The 26,133-nt window shown below is 44.8% G+C and overlaps 1 protein-coding gene across 4 annotated transcripts in view; it reads right to left on the bottom strand.

Annotated features, from left to right (window-relative positions):
- The window catches only part of ARHGAP6 (Rho GTPase activating protein 6), a 357,916-nt gene that overhangs the window by 113,396 nt on the left and 218,387 nt on the right, over window positions 1–26,133 (bottom strand). The window contains exon 1 of one of the 4 annotated variants that reach the window (XM_012730356.1): window positions 2,567–2,632. The exons of the other annotated variants lie outside the window; for them this stretch is intronic. The gene's annotated coding sequence lies outside the window, so the exon portion shown is untranslated. Of the gene's footprint in view, window positions 1–2,566; window positions 2,633–26,133 lie in introns of those variants that run through there. 4 annotated transcript variants of the gene reach the window in all.

Consider the following 26,133-nt stretch of genomic DNA (forward strand, 5'->3'; position numbering starts at 1 on the left):
TGCAAGTTTGCACAGCTGCGTGCAATAATAAATTCAGGCTCAGAAGGTTTACAAAATCCCATTTTCTCCCTTTGATGGGGAAGTTGGGCTCAACCTGGTTTCCACAGATGATTTTTCCTTAATCTGCAAATAGGCACCACAGAGCTACTTCTAAATTATTTCTTTTTTAAGACATGGCGAAGTGTAAAGTACTTGTTGAACATTGCTTAAAAGTGCTCCTCCTAACAACAGGATTTACAAAGATAGTTGGAAAACAAAGGAGGTTTTACTGCCTTTGTGGCTCATTTTCCCCCAGAGAGGGGAAAAGAATGTTCCCAAAAAACTGTTCCTGAGGAGCAGTAACACACATCCGGGAACCTGCAGTTACTGCAACTTGAGTTGTATTTTAGAATGGGTATTACAGTAAACAATCAGAAGCATCCTATTAAATCTCTGCCCTTCTGCGAAACAGAATCATTCAACTGCCAGTAAATGATAGCGACTTAAGAGCAGTGCATTTTCTCCAAAAGCAACTTGGCTTTGAACGAATGAAGTCATTACTCCACATGTAAGGTAGCTGAGCAGCCAGGGCATGCGCACACCGGAGAGGCAGAAGTGCACCAATGAACGCAAGTGGTGGGACCTGGCCGTTCCAGGTAAGAGCTTTCCAATGTGCAGGAAACTTGTCATTTCACACAAATGCTAGTCACCAAATAAAGTAATGCTCATTATCCTGCCTGTTCTTTTAGAAGGGTTCAGAGAAAACTTTAATGGTGGCTATGGGAAACCAGTCGGTATCAAAGCTCTGTGAACACTTTGGTAATCTAAATTTATCATAATTAAAGATGGATGCTGAGATGCTATGAAATCATAGAAATCTGGAATCTTCGAAACAAAACAAAACGAAAGAAAGTGTGTATCGCGGGCTGCCTTCACTGCAGGCGAGCAGAAAAACCAAGGCTTCTGCTTTTCCCAGTGGCACCTGCCTTTGCTGCACGCACTGGCTCCAAGGAGAGTCGGGCCGTTTCGCGGACTCACACTGTCCCCATGTCACGTGTAGATGTGACAGAAGTGTGTCCCTTCATCACGCCGAGAGGTCGGGGATGCGGAGCCCGTCGCAAGTGTCAGTCACTTTAGAGAGCCCAAGGCTGAGACCAAGGAGAGGCACCTGGCCCCGTTCCGTCTTAGCCTGGCCAGGTGACTGTCCGAGCCTCATCCACTGGCCTGCTCGGTTCTTCATCTGTCACAGAAAAAATGATGCTAGGAGACCACAAAGATCTACGGAATAGTAATATTACAGGCCAATAAGCACCACTTAGAGTCAAACCACATGGATTTCTAAATGAGAAAATAACCAAAAAGAGAGGTGGGAAATGGCCCTTACGGAGATCTGCTCTAAGCTCTTAATATAAATATTGGCCATGGTGTGAAACATTCCAGTCACCCTGTGTTGAGGCTCTGAACCTTCTCCTAAGGCAACAGGCAGAGCCATCTTAAGTGTCATTTGAATCTCTGAACTTTGAAGTTGAAAGAGACTCAAGTGCTGAAACCAGCTAAGTGAACTGCTCTGAAGTTGTGGCTTCTGTCCCTCTCTACTCTCACTTTTCTGCCTGTGTCCACTTTACTGAGACGCTCCAGGCCAGTAACCCCTGAAGTCTCCCACACCTGACTGGCTTGGGTGATGCCTTGCTTCCAGCTGGAGGCACAAAACACAGCCCAAACGCATGTAACCACCTCTTCCTACCTCTCTGGGGGGCTTACACCTCGGCTGTAGCTGAAGGTCCAAGCAGGACTGACCCTCCACCTTGCCCATGCAGTATGGGGACCCACTGCCAGGTGGAGGAATGGAGAAGCAGGCCTGGAACCCGCATGCCGCCCGAGAGCTGGAGGAGCTTGTACGCAGACTCCCGGCTGGAACGCGCGGCTAGAGGCCCTGGGAGGGAGGCCTGGGGTCACTGTGATCCTCTGAGTCAGCCCCCCTGGGGAGCTCTCAGCTCTGAAAGGCAAGCTTTGTCACACAAGGTCAAGAGACACAGAGCGCTTACTCGGGGCAAAAATCTGAACGTTGTAAAGTTGGGTAAGTGGTTACTTAGGTTCAAGCCAGTGTACAGGGGTGGCCCAGATGCAAAATGAGTGGTGGGGAGGAAACAAATCACTTCAATGAAAGCTAATTCATGTATCTCATGTGGGTCTGGCATCCGAAATATATAAAGAACTCTTACAGTTCAATCCTAGAAAGATGAAACAACCCAATTTTAAAACGACAAACGGTCAGAACAGCCATTTCTATGAGAACGGTACACAAACGGCCATAAGCAAGTGAAAAGAGGGAGAAGTGTGAACCAAACCACAGCAGATAACACAGCGCACCGCTAGAATGAGTGAAAATTACACGGACAAGGATGTGGCGACATTGCAACTCTCATGCACTGTTGGTAAGGATGCAAAATGCTTTGGCAAACAGATTGGCAGTCTCTCAATATAGTAGACATAGTTAGCATAGGGCCCAGCAATTCAGCTTCTGGGTACCTCCCCAAGAGCACTGAAAATATGTGCCCCGCATAAAAATGGGGACAAAAATACTCACAGTAGCATTATCCCCAGCGGCCAGAGAAGTGGAAACAATCCAGATGTCCAATAGCTGGTGGGTAAACAGTGGCCACAGAAAGGAAAGAACTGCCAGCCCAGGCTACCACGTGGGAGAACCTGGAAACAAGGCAGCGAGGGAATGCGGATACAAAGGCTGCCGCTAAATGACCCTCTCGGGCCAAGTGTCCAGAAGAGGGACATCCATACAGTGAAAGGATGAGTTGCCACCAGGGGCTGAGGCGGAGGGCAGGACAGTGGTGATTAAGGGGACAGGGCTTCCTTTTGGGGTGATGAAAACTGTTCTAGATGGGATAAGTGGCTATGGTCGCACAACTGCAAATATGCATTAAATGATGCACGTTAAGTTAGGGAATTCCACGGCATGTGAATTGTACCCCACAAAACTTACATTAAACAGTTACTGCTATGGAGTCATGTACATGGCTTGGCAGGGACCCTGGTGAGAGGGCTCTCGGGAGCATGCAGCACCCACGGGTGCTTGCACTGGGCGTTGTAGCCAGGCCTTTGAGGACAAGGATTCTGCTCCGGCTGTCCAGGGACAGCCATCAACACCCCTGGGGCAGTTTCCTGTTCGTCAGTCCCAAGGCAGCTACCTGCGGGAGTCCCTTGGGACAGCCAGCGACACTTGTGCCCTACATGGCTGCCCTCCGCCCTCTCTGAACAGACCGTATATGATGTAGGCGTGTGGGCCCTCTGCTCAAGCCACTGTGTCAGAGCTGAGATTCAGCAGTTCATAGTCACCATCATCTTTTTTGAAACCAAAGGATCTATATTTTTGAGCATTTCTTTATAAGTATGAGGGGCCACTGTGCAGATTCGCTAGTATTAGTAAATGAAATTAACAAGGGCTGTAACACTTGTTGCTACTTAACTTGGATCTCAACTGAAAGAAGCGCCCAGAGGAGAAAGTAGCAAAGTGGCCACTGGGTTAAAAAAAATTCAATGTCATCTATCATCCACTAAGAGAACTACAGGAAGGCTACTGATACCTCTTAGCTATTTATATTCCACACCATTATTAATGTTTTGCTCCTTTATCTTTCCAAACCTGACTTGGGTCCAATGGACAGATGGCTACAGATATTCTTTCCTTCGTGATAACTGGTTCCATTCTGCCCCATGCTCAAGATTTTGGTTGAATTGGTGCCTCTGCTTCTAGGCGTATTGTCTAAGAGATAGGTTAGTAACCTCATTAGCTACACTGCACAGTGCCTGAATCATCACACTTCACACCCACATGCAATGTTTTTCCTATTTTGGCTTTGTCTCCAAATTTTTCACCCTTTAACAGCCTTTACATCTACTCGTTCTAAGACGTTGATACCAACGCCCTCTGACGGACATCGCTGAGACTCGGAAAGGGCAGGCGTTCCCATCTGAGGACAAGCAAAGCTGCAGACAGAAGATCCCAAAAGACCCGTTTGTGTTCATTCTGTGCTGGAATGTCCATCCAGGCTTTTCTCAAACGCACTTGAGTGCTGTCGGTACTAGATGGCAAATCATAAAGTGAAGAGGCACACACTCTGTTACTTTTTAAGGAAAAAAAGGGAGGGGAATCAAAGGGCTTAACAATTTTATTCACTGGCTTACATTCAACGACTCTGAAAATTTGGCCACTGCTCAGGTTTGTGAATTTCTATGGAAAATGAACTGTGCTTGGCAAGCCTGATGAAATATGAGGCCGATAAAAAAATGCTTCATGCTTTCTCAAGACCTTACGCCACTAACTATGTGGGACTGGAAACACATTTAAATGTCAATTTAAACACTGTAAATAAATGATTTTCTTTACCCATCTGAATTATATCATTCTGTTGATTTCAGAATCAGGACTGAGCTAAAGTTGCTATGAGGTTTTTTGGGTTTTTTTTTTGCTATGAGCTTTAATTAGGAAATGTTCCACAGAGAACATGAACTTCAGGTTAGGCAAACTGAGTTCAAGATAGTTCTGTTTGACAGTCAGAAACATTAGTGCAATACTGACTTTTACACTACAGAGAGGCGACCGAAAATTCAATCGACACAAAGATTGTTAGGAAGTAGTTCTTGAGCTCAGAAAAGGGATTAGGCCAAAAGAAATAAAACATTATTGGAACAGGCCAAATTATTATAGAAAAGAACACGGTGGTGAATTCCACTGCAGAGTTCATGACTCGTGAATATTATCTCCAAACAGTCATCTCTGAGTTTTAGAGTGTCGGCTATTCAGCTGCCTTCTCGACCCTTCCATCTGGTATCTCAGGGTCATCTCGAACTTCACTTATCCAACACTGAACTCTTGACTTTCCCTTCTGGCAAATGTCTTTGTACCTAAGCCTCTCACATCTTAAGAGGTGTTTATGAAGCATTTATCTCAGGCCTGGCATGCAGGCCTGCTTAGTAAATGTTCTCGATGATATTGATAATGATGAATGATGATGAGAATGAGGATTTTTTATGCCCCCGACCAGTTGAGCCAGAAACCTAATTATTTTGCTTTATTTTTCTCTTCACCTCATGTCTCACATTTAATCCACTCCCAGGCTACCTCCAAAATAAATCAGAACACCAACCCCTCCTATCAAGGCCCACTTCATCAGCCCACCATCAGTGGATTTTTCCTGAACAAACTGAACAGCGTAATCATGTCCACTCTTGTCCCTGCATCATAAATTGTCTATCAGGAAAACCAGAAGGCTCTTAAACACAAATCTTCATTACTAAGACACAGCCGGCTGCTCACTTGTACTTGCTGCATCTGCTAAATGTTAAGGTAGGTCCCATTATCCCATTTTACAGGTGAGGAATTGAGCAAAGAGAGGTTGAAACATGTCTAAGAAGCCAGAATTCACACTCCTGCGGTCTGGCTTCAGACCTGTGTGTTGCACTGTTACCCAAAGAACTGCCCCATCCCCGAACGTCACAAAGCAACTGACAAGCACTGGAAGACCGTGTCTGGGCACATCCCCCATGTCAAAGGCCTGGTCCTGCTCCTGGAGCCTCTCCTCAGCCCTCTCTCTTTGCTTCTAGTCTCCAGACAGGGCAAGTTTGGTCCTGCTAGGGGTGGCCTGTGCCATTCCCAGCATATAAATTGCGTTTCTGGGCATCTTCTCAGGCTGTCCCCTCCTTCAGATCTCTGCTTAAATGCCACCCATCAGAACAGCCTGCCCTGACTTTCCCAGTCTGAAATCGAGGTTCTCGGGCAATTGACCTCAACACCTTGCTGGGTTTCTTCTTAGCTTGGATCTCAACTTGTAATGCTTTTTTTTTTTTTGGTGCTTGTCCATTTGGCCACTGACTCACTAGACTGAAAAGTTCATAATGATAAAGATTGTTTATCACACTATTTCTACTATCTAGCATTATGCCTTGCACATCAGGTCTGAGAAAATTCGAGAAATAATGCAATGAAGACAAGAACTTTTTGGCGATGGGAAACATGCACCTGGAGCAAGCTGAGTGTAGGATTAGGGGATCACCTGAAGCGCTTTGTAATCAGAAGTAGCTTCTCAGGGTCCTGTTATTCGAAGCACTTACTTTTAAGGCCTGTCGCTTGGGTTTTGGAAGGTTTTTTCTAATTTTGGTGTGATTTGGCCATGAGTCACTCAGAGAAGTCTCGCTTGACTATTATTTTTAAGTAATCAGTGTGCATGCTCTGGAATAGTTGCTAAGGGAGAAGTAGGTTATGACTGCCCTTGTGACAAGACTGTCACAAACGCTCACGAGTGACGAAGCGGGTCCACGCTATTTTAGATACACAGGCAGGATTTACACAACCACCTTGGGAGCCAGTAGTTTCTTTTCAACTTGAGGAAATTTGTGGGGGCTCCTCAAAGGCTTGTGGGTTCTGGGCCCTGTAATCAGACAATGCGTGCAATGGATAAAATGGACCAGCTGGAGTCCATCCTGAATCAACCACAATAGGATTTCCGGGGGCCCAGGAATCTGCATTTCAAGAGACTTTCCAGGAAAATCTTACACAAAATAAACATTGCAAACCATTTTTTCTCTCTATCTAGACTTATATCTATTGTTTTGGAAAAATATACACTGGAGATCCAGAGTTCACTTTTAAAATGTGTGGTTTAGTTCTGAGAAAGCTAAGATGTTTTACATAAAGGAAAAACATGCATTACTAATTATGGTAAGCTCATTAAATATCCATAAATGCAGATTATCCATAAGCAATCTTAAGAGTAAAACAAATCGCCCTGAATAAATAACTTTTGTTAGCCTGCATGTACACATGCAGAGAAAGGGGCAGGCATTTTTTACCTCGGAGAAGCCTGAGCGACGACAAGGAAATGTTTTGTAAATAAACATACTGAAAAGCTTGTCCCTGCTGAAAAGTAAAAGGCAGTTTTGTTTGGTGTCCATCTCACCTACAAGCATTCTACTGTCTCCTTGACACATGCGGACATTCCCCATGGGCGACCAGCAGATACTGCAGATGCTTTCCTCTCTGGCCTGCTGTGACCTTCTCTTTTGACATGCCCTTTCTGCTCTAAACCTTTCATTTGCCCTTCAGAACCCAGGATGTTTCCACACAAGACCCAGGCTTCCCGTGACCTGACCCCATCACCTCCCTCTGTGACCTGACCCCATCACACCCCTCCAAGCCCTCCTCCTGCTTTTCTTTCCAGAAAACTCTACACTCCACTTGAACACAACTGTTTCTGTCCATATTTGGGGGTTTCTCTATCTTTACCTCTATTGTTGTATCTTTCTCTGGTGTTTTCCCATCCCCTTATTTCATGTGAAATAGCCCACTGGTTACTACATCCTGCTGTGCACATTGGACAAAGATCCATCCCTTCTTGCCCACTCAAGGATATCACTCCAGTCATCCTCTTAGACACCAGTGGTCTCTTCTCAACTTGATGATTCCCACCAACATTAAAACAAACACAGTTATAGCTCCTGCTGCACAGAACAAACATTTTTGGTACCACTTGCCTTTTTAGTTCCTACCTGTTCTCTCCCTCCTTTTAACAGAAAAAAGTCCTTCAAGGAAGGATGTCGTTTCCTCTGCTCCCAGTCTTCCCTGACCCCATTTCCATCAGGCTCTTGCCCCCACTGCTCTTCTTCAGGTTATCAGCAACCTTTCTATCACCACTCCACCAGTCAACTTTCAGTCTTCATCTTCCTCGACCCATCAGCAGAGTAATTATGTCATTGTCCCAAAGCAGAACTCGTTTGAATCCAAGTTATACTAACTGATGCTAATTATACTAACTGGTAATTGTGCTTTACCAAGGGCCACAGATGGCAGGCTGAGACCTGTAGTCATTTGCTCCTCAGAAGTCCAGTACCGACCTCTAACAGCATATTTCGCCCTCCCTTCAAATCAGCCTTCACCTGGCCTTGTGGATGCCTCAGTCTCCCTGGTGCCCCTGCACCCCACTGGCCAGTGATTCTCAGTCTCTCATGTAGTTCCTCCTCGCCTCCCCGAACATAATGCTGACCATCCCCATGGCTCTGTTTTTGGAGTGCCTTCATTTTTTATCTGTCATCTCTGTCGTCGATTTCACAAATCTTACAGCTTTCAAATGACATTATGTGCGTTCATCTCTGTGTCCAACCAGCACCTATTTCCCCCAAGTCCCCCAAGCTCTTCAACTTCCTCCCAACTTGCTTTTCCACGGTCTTCCCCATATATATTGATAGTAAGGCCAGAACTCGACGCCATGCCACTTTTGATGTCATGTCATATGCCATAGCCAGTCCAAAAGTAAATCCCCTTGGCTGGACTTTCAAACACACATACCCGAATGTGACCTCTCCTCATCATTTCCACTGCTTCCACCCTAGTCCAAGTTACCATCATCTGTCACCTCGATGAATAATAAAATTGCTAGATGAGTCACACAGAGATTGGCCCTGTGACACCCTCCATAAAATAGTCATTTCTCCTCATTTTGGATAATCTTCCTTGAGAAAATCTTGGATCGCCAGTGAGTCATTCCCAGTCATAATTTTTCCTAGAAAAGTATAAATGCAGTTGACTCAGAAAAAAAAAAATACAGGTACAGAAGAGCATCACCAAATCTCACAGTGAGGACTTGAGTGTGTTTATTCTTTAGCGGTTCACGGGCTTCTTGGTGATGCCTGAATTACCCTTTGTTGCTCACCACAAAATAGCACTGACAGGATGTGTTTGTTGTCTGTGGGATCAGTGCCCAGAGTGGCCATTCCCCACCATCCTGGGGTTGCGGGAAGTGATCTTAGGGGTCACCACTCCTCTTGCCTAGGAGTGATTCTGGAGCTGGGAATCAAGGCCTTCGGCCCTCCTCACAGACAGAGGCACAGGGGGAAAGGAACCTGGAGGTTTTGGTGAAATGTTTCCTTGAACAGAAGCCAGAGGTGCAGGAAGCAGAAACCTTTGCTTCCTGTATGCTAGGGTTCTCAGCCACAGTCCTACTGGCATTTGGGGCCAGATCACTGTGTGCTGTGATGGCGTTCTGGGCACTCTAGGATGGTAGCAATATTCCTGATTGCTACCCACTGGAGGCATCTCTTCAGCTGTGGCAACCAAAACTGTCTCTAGGCACCACCTGGACTAGGAGGATTGTACCAGTTGAGAATCACTGGCCTAAACGTTGTCAGGTTTATTGCCAAACTGCCACATGTCTCCTGACACCAGCCTGGAGATGACGCCTACGGCAACATAAAGTGAAGAGGGTGCCAGAGAAAAAAAAAGAAGCAGAAACACTGAAGGAAACCCACCGTACCTGCGGGGTCTCTGTGTCACAAGCCCCACTCCTCCTAATTACGTAGGCTGGTCCACATGGCTGTGCGGGCACAGTCGGCCAAGGGCATCGGCATGTTTTTGCAGCTCACAGTCTGTTACTTATCCCAGGCCTTCTACTCTCTGGAGAAGCGACCCGAGTCCCACCTTGGGCCAAATCCTAGCGGTTCAGGTTTATGAGCAGGGTAGATACAAATGGCTTGTTATGCCGCTTGTAACTGTTGCTTATGCATAATGATGGAGTCGCCCGGTTTGAGAGTGGAAGGGATTTTGGGGAAGACAGAACCAGGGACTGCTTAAACTAAGGCCAGTTGATGTCTATGTTGATGTGCAAAGGCAGGTCTTCCAAAGAGGTGCATCCAAGTAGCTGGGAAAAGCCATTAGCCAGTGCGGACCATTTGCCCAGCGTCACACACCACCCTGCACCTCGTGCTGAGGGCAGAGGCAGCTATTTCCTGTGGCCACATCCTCTTCAACACACCCTCCTCACACATGCACATTCTCAGTGTTTCTGATGCCCACACCGATGATCTCTTTGCAGTGCACTGCCTGCCATCTCTGTGTGCAGAGTATGCATCCAGTTATGCCACTGGCAGAATTTTCTTTTAATGTGAAAATTGGTGATCGAGTGGGGCGGGCCAAACTGGGGAGCTTCTAAATCAAGGCACAGTGAGCAGAACAGCCAAAGCTTGCCGTCCGTTTGTTTTATTATTTTTATTGCTTCTTATAGATTCATTTGTTTTACCTTTGCTCACTATACAGTCAATGCAAGTTTATCATTAAAAAATCAGAAGCACAGAAGTAAACAAAACGAATGATATTGGAGTCATTTAGACTCCAAGAAGCAGTCCCTGATTCTACCTTAGTAAATATTTCCCCAAATATTTATTGCATATTGAGGTTTTCTTCTCAAATAGCATCAAATTATTTTGAAATGTACTGAAATGTATTTTAAAAGTCCCTTTAGTCAGAGAGTTGTTTCTAACTCACCCGAGTTGCAAATGGCACCACATAGGAATGATTGGCTGAAAATCAGACAAGCTAAAACAAAAAATAATGTAAGGTAAAAACACACCAAAAAATTCTGAAAAAGTTGATCACGGCTTAGGGTATCATTGGCTTCAGAATTCTGAGATTATTCACTTGTAGATGTAACCGCTGACCCATGAGAGGATAGAGAGCAGAGAGCAGCCTCAGAGATGGCAAAGGGGAGGGAAAGCAAACCGATCTTGCAGGAAGGAAGGTTACCCTAGTGGCAGATAGGACAGAGTCCAGACTAAGCGGACCCAATGGAAAAACGCTTCATAGTTGTATACTGAGCAGGTTTGCCTAGTTTATAAATAAAGCCATTGCCCAGAGAACAGCTTTTATGGATCATATAATAGTATAAAATAATTTGCTCCTCTACAAAAGCCCATTATCTATATCCACATATATACCCATGCATCCGTCCTTACATCTGTGCTTATGTTTTTATTCATATCTACACCTATGCCTATATTTATATCTGACCTGTGTGTCCATCCATGCATCCATCTATCAGTGGGTCTCAAACTTTAATGTGCTTCAGAATTCCTTGGAGGGCTTAGAAAAACAGATCCTTCTGCCCCAGAGTTTGGGATTCAGCTTATCTTCAATATAGTCTAAGAATCTGCATTTCTAGTACATTCCCAGGTCATGCAGACGCTGCTGATGTGGACGCTGCACTTTGGGAACCTCTGTCTGCACCTCTACCTCTATCTCACTGCCAACCCATATCTTACTGAATGTCTGGGCACCTCACAGAACTTCACCTTGACTCACTGTTATCAATTGCTAATGTAAAGCACAGTGCTACATATGACACAGAACAGATACTGTGGTGCTGTCAAATTCTGTCCACTGAGTTTAATAAGAAGAATTATAAGATGTAAAAATATGACCATGTTTCTTCTTCTTCCCAGAGGAATAAACTGTGGTACATGTCTTGCCTTTGGCTTTTAACTTGATGTATTTACATCTTAACGATTCAGATTTATTTTCCAAACAGTGAGATGAAACAGGGACAACTCAAAGGCAGCTCTATTTTGAAATTGACCAGGCTTTTGTAAACAAGCTCTTGACGGAGCAGTTTATAATTCTCTAAACAGTTGGGGGAAAATATCACACAGAAAAGCAGATGTCATTCTCCTAACTTCTTTTTTTCAGGTCTACAATCATTGCCTACAGTACCAAAGCCGCCACATGACTTCAAGTAAATTTTGGCTTAACTGGATGTCAACCAAGTTAGCCATACTCGAGACGTGGTTCAGAGCACAAAGCTTCTCAGAGACAGACAGCACTGTGGCCTGCTTCCTTATGTTTCCTTCGACAGGACTTGCTTTAAGGGTTGTGTTGGCTCATGTCTTCAGCCTGCAATGGGAACACAGCTCCCCAGATGCCAACCTTACCCTACATAAAAGATGGGCCTGCATCTCCTCAGGGTCCAGTGAAAGAATACTGGCTGTGTTGTCTCAGACCTCAGCGGGGACCAATTAGTGGGAGACAAGGACATGTACACAAGGAAATGCAATCGGTAATTTTAATGAGTAAACAATTCAGGGTGGACAAAAGAGAAGTCACTGCGCTGGTGCAGTTAGGATAAACTTCATATTCCATTTATTCAAATCCTTGAGAAAGGGAGGATTTTTCTCTAGAAAGCAAAATACAGATGTTGAAAGGGAGGTGATATTTTTTAATGAAGTCAGAGCAAAGAAAGTCTGGAGAGAGCAGTTAATGAGTTACAAGAGAGAATAATCCCAAGAATGATGGATTTCATTACTGCCATGATTTTCAATTACGGTCACCCACAACCCAGTGCAAATGTCTTTTAGGGTAGGGGAAGAATATACATGGAGAATAAGGGGGAAACTGTGCCCTAATGGTGAAAATAACGACATATGCTTTGGTCAGTGCATGAAAACCCTCTCTCTCACTTTCTCGATCGATCAATCTATCAATCGATCAACGGATAGCCAGCTCAATCCTGGGACTGAATAGATGGATACTGCACACACACAAACACACACTCAGATTTTCATTTCAACTTATTTATAAGATCCTCTTGCTTTCATTCTGCACTCAAAATGCCTGCAATTGTAAACGTTTCAGAAAATAGTCACTGAATGAATGATATAGTTAGTGGATACTGAGATACAGCTGTCATTTACAAATAGATCACAGAAGAGAGAGTCCACAGGCAGTGGCAACATTAAAATTTGCATTTTAGCAGCTGCAGCTCTTAAGTGCAAGTCTCTGGTGTCTTGGTACCAATGGCATGCCCAACATACGACATTAGCTTATTGCAAATGTGACACAAAGAGAACTTACTGGACACAACACACACACACTCATTTTCAAATTAAATGAAGTCCTACTAAAAATAAGCTATATCAGTTGGTTCTAAGTGCCCATCACCCTCTAAACTGTCATCCCCTAAAACTGCAGTTTAGCAATTTCCGCACTGTTCAAATTCAAATTTTACAAGCACAAAGAAAACATAAAACAGTCATTCTGAACACAATGGCATCAGAAATTCAAAGACATTTACACAGGAATGGAGTGAAACATTTTACTCCCAGCTTACTATCAATCCACCGCCAATATCAGAGCTGCTTGGATCTTAGTGAAAAGTCTTTCTGAAGGAGCTGGAGTTAAAATGACGGCTCCAGAAAATGAGCTCAGGCACCAGAGAAGAGAGGATCTGGGACAAACATCCCATCTGGAAAGATTATCACATACTCAACTAAAGTGACCATTTAAATGAGATGTTTGCCTATCAAAGTAGAACTTGCTAGTAAAATGGACCAAGAAAAATTATATACAGGCCAAAGGCAGTCAACTTTATCTCCAGCTTTTTTAACCTGAGAGATGAATATTACAAATAAGGAAAAAGAACAAAATTCCTTGGTTAAGTTTAGTTAAAACCATGTGACAACACTGACTAGTGGTCATACATCTTGAGAGATTAAAATGCTCATCAATGACTATAAATGTGATAGCATGTTCACGGACAGTGCAGAGGGATTACTCAGATCTGCCAGAAAATGTTGGACATTTTTTAAGACTAATTCTTGAGCAAGTAAGTGAAGGCAACATGCCTACTTGAATAATAAATAACAAAGTATGAAAGCAATTACTATTTTTCTAAATTGTTCTTTTCTTTTATAGTTATCTAATAAAGATGATTCAGTTATCACTAAATGCAATCATATTATTGCATCACCAAAAGATACTTTATGTAATTAAATGCACCAGTCAGGAAAGCATCTTTGCTAGTCTGTACATAGAAATTACTGGCTCAGAAAATATTACCACTGTGTTATTCACATTGCAGACAAACATCTCAAGCCTACATTTTAACTTTGGCAATTACTTGACAATTATTACTGAAATTATAATGATCTAAAATACATCTTACTTGAATGAGAAAAACACCACCCCAAACCAAGTTTCCTAAAAAAAAAAAAAGTTATGCAGCGCTTGCTAGATGAGTGGTTCTCAAATGGGGTGACTTCACACCTCACAGGGCATTTGGAGATGTCTGGGCTACTTTGGGTTGCCATCATGGAAGGTGAGGGGGCATGCATATGGAGCGCCTGGCATCTAGTGGGTAGCGACCAGGAAGGCGCTAACTACCTTGCCAGTCACAGGGCAGCCCTTCAAAAGAATGAGTGACCTGGCCCAAATGCCAACCTCACTGAGGTGAGCAGCCTGCTCTCCACAGAAGGGACTTCCTGCTCTAGCCTGCACAACAAAGCCAGAAGCAGCCAACTCAAACTGTGGTGAGAAGCCCTGTTTGGAGAGCATGTAGTATTTTACCAGGCAGGTTTCCTTGTTCCGTGGAAAGCACAATTTCAACTACCACATCTTGCTGTTATTGGCATTTCACGGCACAGGAAACACAATGGAAGATTAAGGGGACAGTAGAAACAGCTCCAAATGTGCCATTGTTGCACTACTCGCCTGAATGAAACCTACCTTATTTAAGCAGTCAGTGTGTGTTTTGCTACTGAGTCAAGGCCATGCCCTCACTGTAAAACAGGAATCACTTGACAGACTTGGAAAAATACATCATAAAAATCTATACAGCTAAAGCTTAAGCTGCAAGTTTGAATAAGTATCCTGTCTCCCAGCTGATGTCAACCATAAGTGATATTCTGTATTGCTTAGAAGTCACTATTAAAATCATACTTTCAACAGCCCTAAGTAAACATCTTCATTTTCCATGAAAATAAGTGAGGCAGAGTAATATGATTGCTTACAGCTGTGAGTGCCTCATCATGAACTAAGCACTTGTTAAACTTCGGCTAAAATCCCTCCTAGTGGCTTATAGTTTCTCTTCCAAATAAAACCTTTTCCAACAACTAGTTCATTAACTAACTGATGTCATGGTAGACCCCTTAATTAAATCGTGGTATAGACTTGATACAAACAATCCATTGATCACACAAAAAGTACACAGCAAGTAAAAAAAAATCAACCCCTGTCCCTAAACATAAATGACTTTATAATTTTACAAGAGGGACTAGCACTGTGTAAATTACCCATGTTTTAGCCCACCCAAAGGAAAGAAAAATAGAAACTTCATGCTAGGAAGGAAAAAAAAAATGTTTCCCATGTGTTTGCCTTTCCTAAGTGTCTCTGATATTCTTTAGATGATGGATCATTAACATTTCAGGAGCTAGGTGTTACAGTTTCTGAATGGGTTAGGAGTGAGAAGCTGAATTATGCAAAGGGCATCTGGCATTCATTCCTGTTAGGAATAAGACCAAAATCTTGCTCACACATTCCACTGCAAAGACTTGAAAAGAAAAAGAAAAGCTACTCTTGAATTTCAAATAGTCCAGGAAATGTATTAGTCAATTACCTTTTAGTGTGAATTACTTTAACCAGATTCTTGCATTCAGACATCTGACTTCAGCCCTCTAGTAGCTGGGGTTTGACAACTTTAGATATTTTGCAAGATAGTAAATGATTTTGGAATGGTAAACACCCCGTGAAGGGCACACCTAGTGAGTGCCACAGCCCAGGGGGGCACTGTTGGTAAAGAGAATGGCATCTAGGTACCAAAGGGAAAGCAGGAAATAGCACTCTACCAATCACAGTGCTTGTGAGTTCATTCAGTGACAGGTTACTAAACCCTCGGTGCCAGGGATGCAGACGCAAAAGGCATGAAGCATTATATCTGAGTCTAGCTTCACACTGGTGCCTAGGAGTTTTGAGTCAAAGAGAAGCTGCTACTTAGTTCACCAGAGGAAGACTAGGTCTTCATTTATGACAGGTTGGATGACGGCAGAAACTACACACAGCTTTGGCTAATCTACTCCAGTAGACGCAGGCACTTCACGGGCATGGTCAAAGCATGGGCACAGTGCACCCGAGTTGGTCAGCACCCGGCCTGCTTCTCTGACCGTGCATGCACAAGGCATCCTTCCAAGTAATGTCCACTGCTAATTTATACTGAATCTCTTATAAGAAAACTGTTTTTGTTTTGTAAATGCTGTTGTTCTGGTATTGGATTGGTGATGGTGTTCTTGTATGAGGGCAGAAGGACTAAAAGGGTGTCTAAAACCATTTCCAATCTGGACATTCCCAAACATTTGAGAATTACTATTTTATGTGGACAGAAGTTTGTCTCGATGGCTTGGTGGACCAGCTCCGTACCCCATGGAATGGGGGCAGTACAAAATACTTTCACGGTGATTTATGTCAAAATTTAGTGTGATGTTGATGCCCTGACATTGCTAAGAAGCACCTGAGGTTTGGGTGGATACAAATGTTAATTTCTATGCAATTTTCCGTTCAATCTAAAGAAAATGAACCTACCACTAGATTGTTCTCCAGACTAACTACTGTTCCTGCCGTTGGGAGAGGGAGTGATTTCATCATTTCTCTCCTAGATGCAGAGGGCCTTAGGCTCCACAGCAGAGCTTTCCTTTTCAGTAGGTCCCAAGTACCGCTTGAACTGTCAGTAATCTAACACTCCTATTGTCATTAGCTGTTTTCTAGCCAGGACAAATGGAAGAATGGCACATCAGAAACTTGGGATCCATTTTCCTCTTACCGATCTGAAATCAAGTGAGGAACTTCCGCCTCCCTGGTGGTGCAGGGGTTAAAGTCTCAGACTATCAATCTATCTCCAGCCACTGAGGCATGAGTTTGAGTTCCAGCCCCAGCCAGGGAGTGACCCATAGGGCGCAGCAGTCCTCTCCTGTCTCCCTGCTGCTTCCCTCAGCAGTGAATTTCAATCAGCCTGTTCTGCTCCCCACTCTGTCTCTGGGGAATCCTCTCACTCTTCTAGTTCTTGTATGCGTAAACAAATAAAAACCAAATCTGCAAAAAAAAATATTAAAGTATAAGCGATGAAACTGATGGCTCTTTTAAGGCATAGATTAATTTAATAATTAAGTAGTTCAAGTAGCTCATCCTTATCCCTATTCTCTGTCCCAGCTCCTTCCAACAAGTTGTTGGAGGGCTGCATCTGTGTTCCAGTACGTTCACAAGAAGAACTGGCCATCGTTTCCAGGTTCACACATTCCCCAAATGTTAGCTGTGGGCCTCCAGCGCATCAGGGGCTGATGTCACGCACTAGCTGCAGCCACTCTCAGCCAGCACCGGGACTGCTCTCCCCATAGCGCAGCCAGAGAGGTGGGCAAATGTGCCCACAGACCCGCAGTCAGTAGGGGGCAGAGTCAGAATGAAGACTCGAACCCGAACTAGTCTTCTGAGCCCTGCATCCGCGGAGGTCCTGAAGTCAGCCTCCTCCTCTCCAAGCTACGTGCATAAACGGCTGCCCATGGCTGCTCTGAAGGGCAGTCCCTCATTTCCGTCTGCTCCTGATCCTTGCGTTGGTCGAGGCCCACAGAGTTTTTTGTTTGTTTGTTTTCACTGAGACAAAAGTCACACAGAATTCGCCATTTTTAAGTATACAATTCAGGGACATTTAGTCATCGATATTCTTGGGCAGCCTCCACCTCTGTCCAGTGCCAGAACGGTGTGGCCACCCCCAGGGGAAAGCCGGCACCCCCTTAAGCGTCCGCTTCAGCAATCTCGCTCAAGCTCCCTCTGTGCGACCCATGGCAGTGCCTGCTGCGTGTCCTCCCTCTCCACTTGCCTGTTCAGGGTGTTGCCCACACGTGGGGTCATACACTCTGTGCGGACTGTCACTGGCTCATGCGGCATGAGGAGTAATGCCTCATTCCTTTCTAAGGCCAAACACTGGTCCACTGCACAGCTATACTATCGAGCTTCGCCTGGCACCGCTGACGGACCTCTGGGTTGCTTTTGCTTGCTCGCTATTGTGAATCGAGCTTTAGGGGACACTTCTGGGCAAATATCTTTTTCATGTGGAGCCTGTCCCCTTGGGAGACATACCTAGAATAGAATTGCTCTTTTGAGCAGATCCTAGGAGTGCGATGAGCGGGTGGACTACCGTTCATTTTCAAAACACTCAAGCATAGCGTGGACTCCTGGGCTAGGTTGGTTGGCCTGCCTAGGCCTCCCCGCCCCCTCCTGTTCACTGCCAGCAAAGTCCACTGAGATGAGTGCACTGCTGAGAACTTCCCATAGCTCCTCCAAAGGTGAAAGGACAGTCAGTAGCATCTCAGGACTTCGCACGGCCCACCTCGACCTCCCTCTGGCGTAGGGCCATTTCCTTGGTCTGCTCCCTTCCTCCCTTCTTTAACTCACCCTGTGAGCCACTTCCCTGGCATCCGAGCCCAGATCACACACTCTCTTCCAGGAGAGACTCCTGCTGGACCAGCCAGCCCAGATTCCCTGCCAGGCAGGGCCCTCTGCCCTCCTGGGGAGCCACTCCAGTGCCTCTCCCATGCTGACGTGGACGACCCCTCCCTTTCCCGAGTGTAGCTGCTCTCCCCAAACACTTTATGGGGGCTACGGTCAGGACATTTGCCCCAAAAGCGTGGCTGACATTTACAGAACATCTGTGGCAGACTGAATGAAAGAACGAAGAGCAAGCAGATGCAAGCCTCTCCTCCGGCTGCTCCCTCAGTCTCCTCCAGCAAGCCTGTCTCAGGCTGTAGTCCATCAGCTGTCAATGGCCTGTTCCCAGAGGCTGGTGCCTGGAGGAGAATCCCAGAGGGACACTGTACTTGACTGGCTGTGTGACTGGGCAATTTAGCCCTTCACCCTCGCTCTGCTAGTCTTTATAACGCAATGGAGCCGAAATTGCTTTGAGAGTTAACACAAACGACTATGTGCGAAGCTCTGCAGACAAGGTCTCACTCTAGCCAGCACTTCAGAACAGTTATTAAGTAAAAGAAGAAAAAGAGTAAAACTGTGATTAAACCAGGCCGAACGAACACAAGGTCTTGCCAGCTGCGAAGTAAAGGCACCTACTTCATCCCACTAACCAGCTCTTTGCGGGGATTCACACGCTGTCTACCTGTGACCGAGTTACTGCTGTTATTCCTCCACCTTACTATTACAGAGGCCTGAAGCCATCGCAGAGAAGCACTTTTGGTCTAATCCTGGTCTTCCCCCACCCAGTGTTGCCTAGGGTAAGGCAATGGGTAACGATGTGTTTAGTGGACTTCCCCGAACAAATGAAACTGATCAGAGCGGATGACCAGCTAGGGCTCACTGTAAAACAGGCCTTGAGGCACCATGTAACAAACAAAATCAAGCACATTGCTAAATCGCCGAAAATGAAACACCTATGTGCAGGAGGATTTCCAAGTGATATGTGCACTTGTCACTCTAATCATTTCAGTTTCTTTCGCCGATGGTCACAGTTTAGCTAAGGTGCCCTTACATGGACTTTACAGATCCACTGCTTGCTCTTTCTACTACCACTACCTTCATCGGGCCCTCCCTGGTGGCGCAGCGGGTTAAAGCACAACACTGAGAAGCTAACGCCACTACCTTCATGGACAAGCACCTCTTAGAACTAACCCCAAAACTGTGCCATCTCTGAATGGACTCAAGTGCCCAGTCCATGACGGACCAGCCCTGTGATGTGTGGTAAACTCCTATATCTTGAGTACTGCGGAATCTCAGAGACACACGCATATATTCACCTCCATTTGCAAATGCGACAATGCAAACCATCACTGAGCAGTCGGAACTGTTTGAACGGTACGTGCATTCCCTTGTCCACAGTTCTGCCCGCAGATATTCCACGTTGCTTGCTTTGCCAGTGACAGCAGAGGTCTCCTTCATGCTGATATCTGGTGGCATGACTAGCTCCAGCCTCTCTTCCATCATTAACATCCAAGCTTTGAGCCAATTGCAGCGGTTTGGAGAAAATACGTTTGTTTATTTTTTATTTGGAGATAATGGCAGCTTCATTTGCAGCTGCATGAAGGACACAGAGAGGTCTCCTGTCCCCTTCACGTGGTGCCCCCAGCGGTGACATCTTGCCTGACACGAGTACATTGACGTCTCCAGGAAACGGACATGGAGACCATCCACGGCCTGACTCAGAGTTCCCCGGTCTTACACACACTCATTTGCATGTGTGAATCTGTGTGTATTTAATTCTGTGCAACTTTAGCACATGGGTAGATTTTTGTGAATTCCACAACCGTCAAAACATAGAATAATCCATCCGACCCAGATCCCTCATGCTACCCTTTTATAGCTACTCTCACCAACTTCTCAACCCACAACCTTCTTAAATATGGAAATCGCTAATCTGTTTTCTATTTCTATAATTTTGTCATTTCAAAAATGTCATATAAATGGAATCACACAGCATGGAACCCTTTCTTGACAGGCTTTATTCACAGAGCATAAGGCTCTTGAAATTCATCCAAGTTGTGGATTGTATCAACTGTTCATCCTTTTTATTGCCAAATTATACTCTACAGTAGGACCATATCACAGTTTGTTGAAGTAGACATGCATTTTGACTCAATGCAAATGCATTCACTGCACCAATGCTATCAAATGCAATATGACTGGACAGGGATTTGACTACACTACCATCATGTTTACTACATGGCATTCTCAGTGAAGAGAACACTGAAGTCCATTTTCTGCACATTTTAGATCAAAACATGCATAGGTGTTTCTGTCAGCTAACTGTTCTATCCTGAACTATGTTGGCTCTGTGCTATCCAAATAATTATCTCAAAAATTTGAAATTTAATTTAGCACCCAGAGAATGCCTCTGTGTGAAGTTAAATGGTGTGACTTTAGACTTGGGCTCATAATTATCAGGATTCAGTCTTTTGACCATTTTTGCCAGGGAGCCTATGAGAGTTCAAATACGCTGTATTTTGGCAAAGGACCCTCATGCTTTGTCTGCATTTTGCTGCTTCCTTTGCACCTGGAAACAGCTATTTTAAGACTGTCTAGACAATCACCTCAGCTTTGAAGGCCTTTTCCTTTCTTTTCACACAATCACTGGGAAAGGAAGGTAATAAATGGATGATGCTGGCTCCCTCCCCCCAAGATACTAGTCAAGCAGAGTCGGGAACAAGCTGTCTCTGCTCTGGCCCACAACACTGAGAGGCTTTACCAGCTGGTAAGAAATGGTTAATATGTGGCCATTTTGGGATCTGTAATGGCAATTTGAGATGACTCAATCCAAAAGAGCTGGGAAGGAGTCTGGGGGTGGTCTGGTTCTGTTCCCTGTACAGTTCCCAAGCAACCCTCACTCGGACCCCAGTGAGACCCAGAATGCATCATTTCTGCAGGACTCTCTTGCCACTGCAAGGGAATGACAGAACCCAGCAGAATCCCTGCACAATCTCCACATGCTTGTCCATGTAACGCCTCTGAGCTAGCAAGCAAGATCCCAGGACGATGAGCACAGAACACATCCACTTTACTTCTGACAGCCCTTCTTTCATGGGGTAACAGAGGTTTCAAGCTCTCCACAGGACTCCTAGAGCCTACCTGTCCCTAGACTGCTTAACATGTCCTGCTCTATGCCTCCATTGCTACTCGGTTATGCTCACGGGATTTCTTTTTGGAGGAAAAAAAAACCCAAATAGCTATAAGTTCAATTATGTAGAAAATATATTTATATTTACATACAAATATCTATGTAGTAGGTCTTTCAATTCTGTACTAATGCTGTAGTAAATAGTTACAGTGAAGTCATGACACATGTCTGCAGCTGCATGAAGAAACCCTAACACTGCTGCCCCCATCCATCTGTGGGCTTTATGTCTCTACGTGGATGTCTAACCTGTTTCTCTGTTGCAAGATAGCCCAGAGCCAACTTTTGATGCCCCCTCCATCTGGTCTTTTCTTAATATACTGTGTGGATCAGTAATGGCATCACCCATGCAGTTGCTCAAGCAAGAACTTGGGGGTTGCATTTGATTCCTCCTTTTCCATCACCAGCTCCCTGTCCCATATCCAATCAAATACCTAAAATCCATTTAAATTCTGTCCTGTCTTCATGCCCACACTGCCACTGAAAACTAATCCTCCGGCAAGCAAACGCTTGCCATGGCGCAAAGACCACTCGGAGTCCATTCTTGTTGTCCATCAATCAACGTTCTGCACAGAGCGCAATACATCCATCAGATCACCTCCGGTCGGAGACGTTCTGGTCTGCTGACTTTGTCGCCTAGTGAAATGGATAGGACCCGTGAGCCCGGGCCGGCCTCTGTCTGCAGCACGGCATGCCGTTGCTGCCTTCTCCCTCTAGGCTCCTGCCATTGCTGCCTTCTCCCTCTAGGCTTCAGGCCCCTCCATTGCACATGCATCTGTTTCTGCCTGGAACGACTGGCGTGTGCACCCCTAACCTTTGCCCACGCCACACAGCTGGCTTCCCCTTGGCCTTCAGACTAAACGCAGACCCTCAGAGCAACATTCAAAAACACTAACAAAAATTAGATTCCGCCTTCTGATAGCTGTTATCACAGGAAAATTCTTTGCTACTCAGAATTTACCACAGCTTGGAATGATGGATTTTCTATTGTTTATTATCTTATTTCTGCCAGGAACAGTACAAGTCAGTCTTGTTTACCATTTCATCCCCAGCCTTCATCAAGAGTCCAGTCCGTAGTAGACACTCATGAAGTGGTGCTACAAAAGTGCATGGAAAAGGAGGAAGTCAAAAGAGAAAGATTCCAACTGATTCGTGGTTGCCAGGGTCTGGGGGTGCAGGGAAGTGTGACTAGACAGGGCCAAAATGAGGGAATTTGGGAAGGAGGTGCAACAAGACTCTTCTGCAGCCTGGTGCTAGTGCTTGTTACCCAACTTTAGCTATCGGTGAAACTCATAGAACTGTATACTCACAAAGATGAATTTTACTGTGTGCAAATTTAAAAACAAACTAGCAAGCAAAAATATTGTGTTTTCAAAACCCACGTCAACCCAGAAGAAATCAAAGAATCCAAGCTCCGGGCCCTCCCTGGTGGCGCAGCGGGTTACAGCACAGCACTAAGAAGCTTAAGCCACTTCAGCATGAGTTCGATCCCCGCCTGCCCCGGAGAAGATCCACAGGGCGCGGCAGACCTCTCCTGACCCGCCAGCTGCTCCCCTCAGCAGTGTGCTTCGTCGATCTGCCTGTTCTGTTCCCCTCTCTGTCCCTGGTGAATCCTCTCACCCTCCACATCTCTGGCCTGTACCCCAGTTCTGTATGAATAAATAAATAAATCTTTAAAAAAAATAATCCAAGCTCCATGGTGGTCGGGCTTTGGCAGGGTGGAGGTGGGGGTCAATGAACTTCCTGTATTCATGGTCAAGTACTGACTCAAGCCTACCTCCCCATCTCTCACCAGCTTAAAGAAAGGAAACCAGAGACAAAATAAAGATGTGCAGAATAAACAATACGAGAAAAGACACAGTGGTAAAAGAATATTTAAAACAATCACGTGATAAAATGTCCACATTTATTGCTGACCTTTAGCGCTGTTTGCATTGGCTCACCCCGGCAGTGCGGTGTCTGTGGCTGATTTCATAATGGTGCTGCCCACATCTACGCCCACGGCTGACCTCTACTTTGTGCAGTTGCTAATGACTAATAACTAAACTTCACATATTATGCTGGCAAAATCTACCCCTTCCCTGGAGAGCCGTTCCACACTGGGAATTATAGTTTCACAACCAAACAGCATCTTCTTTTTCAAAAGATAGCACGATCAATTTTCATTAGAACAAAATTATTTGGGCTGATAAATTGCTGTCTTTTGCCAAATGATTAGTCACAGTTGTGTATTCACCCACCATGTCACTGAGAAACCCCATTCTATCCAGGGAAAATAAGAGGCAGAGATATTAATAGATTCTTTGGATGTGCGCTACGTTCTTAATGTAAGCACGTGACACAGAATTTCATCTTGTGACCTTTCCCCTCACCTTCACTACTGCTTTTTATCCATTAGAACATGCTGATGGATGGACCCTTTCAGAATGAAATACTTGGGTATCTGGCTCCAACATGGGGAAAGGGAAATGGTGAACTCATTTCCTTTTATCAAGCTGAATCACTGCCTCCCTCTGTTGCTATGCACGCACAAGTCAACACCATAGCAACCTCCGGGTTTGCTCTTAAACAGTCAACAGCAGGCCCATGCTAATAGGTTCACTCTTCAACCCTTAGATTTTATTTGCTTGCTTAGCAGTTTACATTTTAGACTACATTCTACACTACAGACTTGGTACTTACCCACTGGGAAGCTGACCCTTGCTGACCACCACACACACCATCCACCCAACAGGGCAGAAGCGCCTAGTTTTTGGAAACTGTTCCCGTAGTGTTACTTGAGTCTTCTGAATTCCTAGTTCACAATGAAAAGATTGCACTTTGGACAGCAGAAACAGGATTCTTTTTAGGACTCTTTAAGCTGACCCTATACTTAAATGAGACTGAAATAAATGACTTCCAGTTCATGAAATCAGACATGCACAGACTTCTTATAGACCTAGCTTTGAAAGTTCACTGAAAGCATACTTAATTATTGCTCAGAAGGTGCTAGAAAGTGTGCCAGGTCCTAGAAAGAAATAACCAAGTCTTCACATTCAAGGATTCAAAAAAACCCAAGAGGCAGAAATGAGAACATACCCTGGTTCCCATGAGTCCTGCTGTAGAAAATAAGTGGGTGGGGGTGGGGTGCAAGTAACTCTCGCATACTGCCTTCTTGGGGTTTAGGTTTTTTAGCTACAAAATACAATGTAATATCTAACTTTAGGCAGTTTAGGAAAATCACAAAACACACCATCTAAGTTACTATTATTGGTAGGTAAAGTGTCCCAAGCTGATCAGATAATGGATTTAGTCTTAAATCAGAGTGAAGATTCCGCACCTAATTCCAAGATTAGTTAACCACCTTGCCAAAATTCCAATTCATTCAGGAATTAAGTTTGTTATTTTATAACTAGGCAATACAATTCCCAGAAATCTTAGCTATCCCTCCATCCTTGTATCCAACGTTAAGAAAATTCTACTCAGGCCATTTTTCATTTTAGTATTGCCATGTAGTTGAAAGAATGTGCACCAGGCAAACAGGTACCACAGAAAGCATGGACTTTCTCACTGACCACGTGCATTTTGAAATGCCTCAGGGACCTGGCGTTTCCTCATTGCTGAGCAGATGGGGAGCTATGTGTTCTTATCACGAGACTTGTTCCAGTCACAAAGCTTTGTGCAGCTACCTCTACTCTTAGAAGTCTATGGAAGGAGTCCCTCCCATGGGTCAGTCTGGACTGTAATAGAACTAGAAGACTGTACTTCCTGCATCATATTTCTAAGATATTTGTATACTACCATGAAGTAATTTTAAGAATATTAACTTGTAAGTTTAATAGCTGGCCCTGAGGTTAATACTCATTTGCAAGGCTAACCTACAAACATACTTGACATCAGTTATGCTCAAAGTGTGGTCCTAGGGCCAGAAATTTCCATCTCACTAGAAGCTGATTAGACATGCAAGTATGTAAGCCCCACCCTGCATCTGGAGTCAGATCCTCTGGGGAGGGGACCCAGCAGTCTGCCTTTTAACAAGCTCTGTGGGGGGTTGCAAAACTAGCTCAAGTTTGGGACCCACTGCTTTATGTAATCTACATTCTTATTTGAGCTGATACATATACTTTGGTTGAGAAGTGGCTCTTCTTTTTGCTGCTGTGTTGTGTTGCTGTTTGCCAGCTTTGTGATCGTTTTGGCATTCTGACAAAAGTAATGGCAAATGTGGAAGTGAGGACTCCTGCCTATCCTCGTGTGTTCAAGATCACCTAGTTCCTGATAAACGAAAAAGTCACTGTAGGCATATTAGCATCAAAGAGCAACCGACTTAAATATATTTCATTAGCAGCGATAAGTGGACGACTAATTTGAATAACCTAGCAATTGGAATTCGGGAAAGAACCATGGATTAAAATCACAGAGACTTTAGTTCAGCACTTAGAGGTTAAACTGGGGTACTTCTGACTCTCGGGACCAGAGAATTCTCTGTTGGGAGGTTAGAGACTGGAGGGTGCTGAGCAGCATCTTATCTCTACCCACTCAATGCCAGTCGTGCCCTCCCCCAAGTCGTGATACGGGGACATGTCCCGTCGCTAAATATCCCCTGTTGGGGCATGCAAAGAAATCTTATTAGTTTCTTTCCATCAAATATTCTACCAGCAAGAAACTAAGCAACCCAGTATAGAACATCTGCTTGTATTCTTCTACACCGCCAGGTGCCTCCACTCTCAAGCTGTCTAACCAATATCTCCAGAAACCAGGTGAGAGGGCAGCCTTCTAGACACATCTTTTCAAAGAGCCAATGGACTGGAGTCACTCCCTCACATGTGGATCGGAGTCCGGTAAGTGGACAGGACAAAGTTTCTCTTGAGTAGGGCAGGCGACCTGCAGCCCGTGGCCCGAGCCAGTCTGC

The sequence above is a fragment of the Condylura cristata genome, unplaced genomic scaffold, assembly GCF_000260355.1.
Source record: "Condylura cristata isolate star-nosed mole 26May11 unplaced genomic scaffold, ConCri1.0 scaffold00027, whole genome shotgun sequence".
NCBI classification, from domain to species: Eukaryota; Metazoa; Chordata; class Mammalia; order Eulipotyphla; family Talpidae; genus Condylura; species Condylura cristata.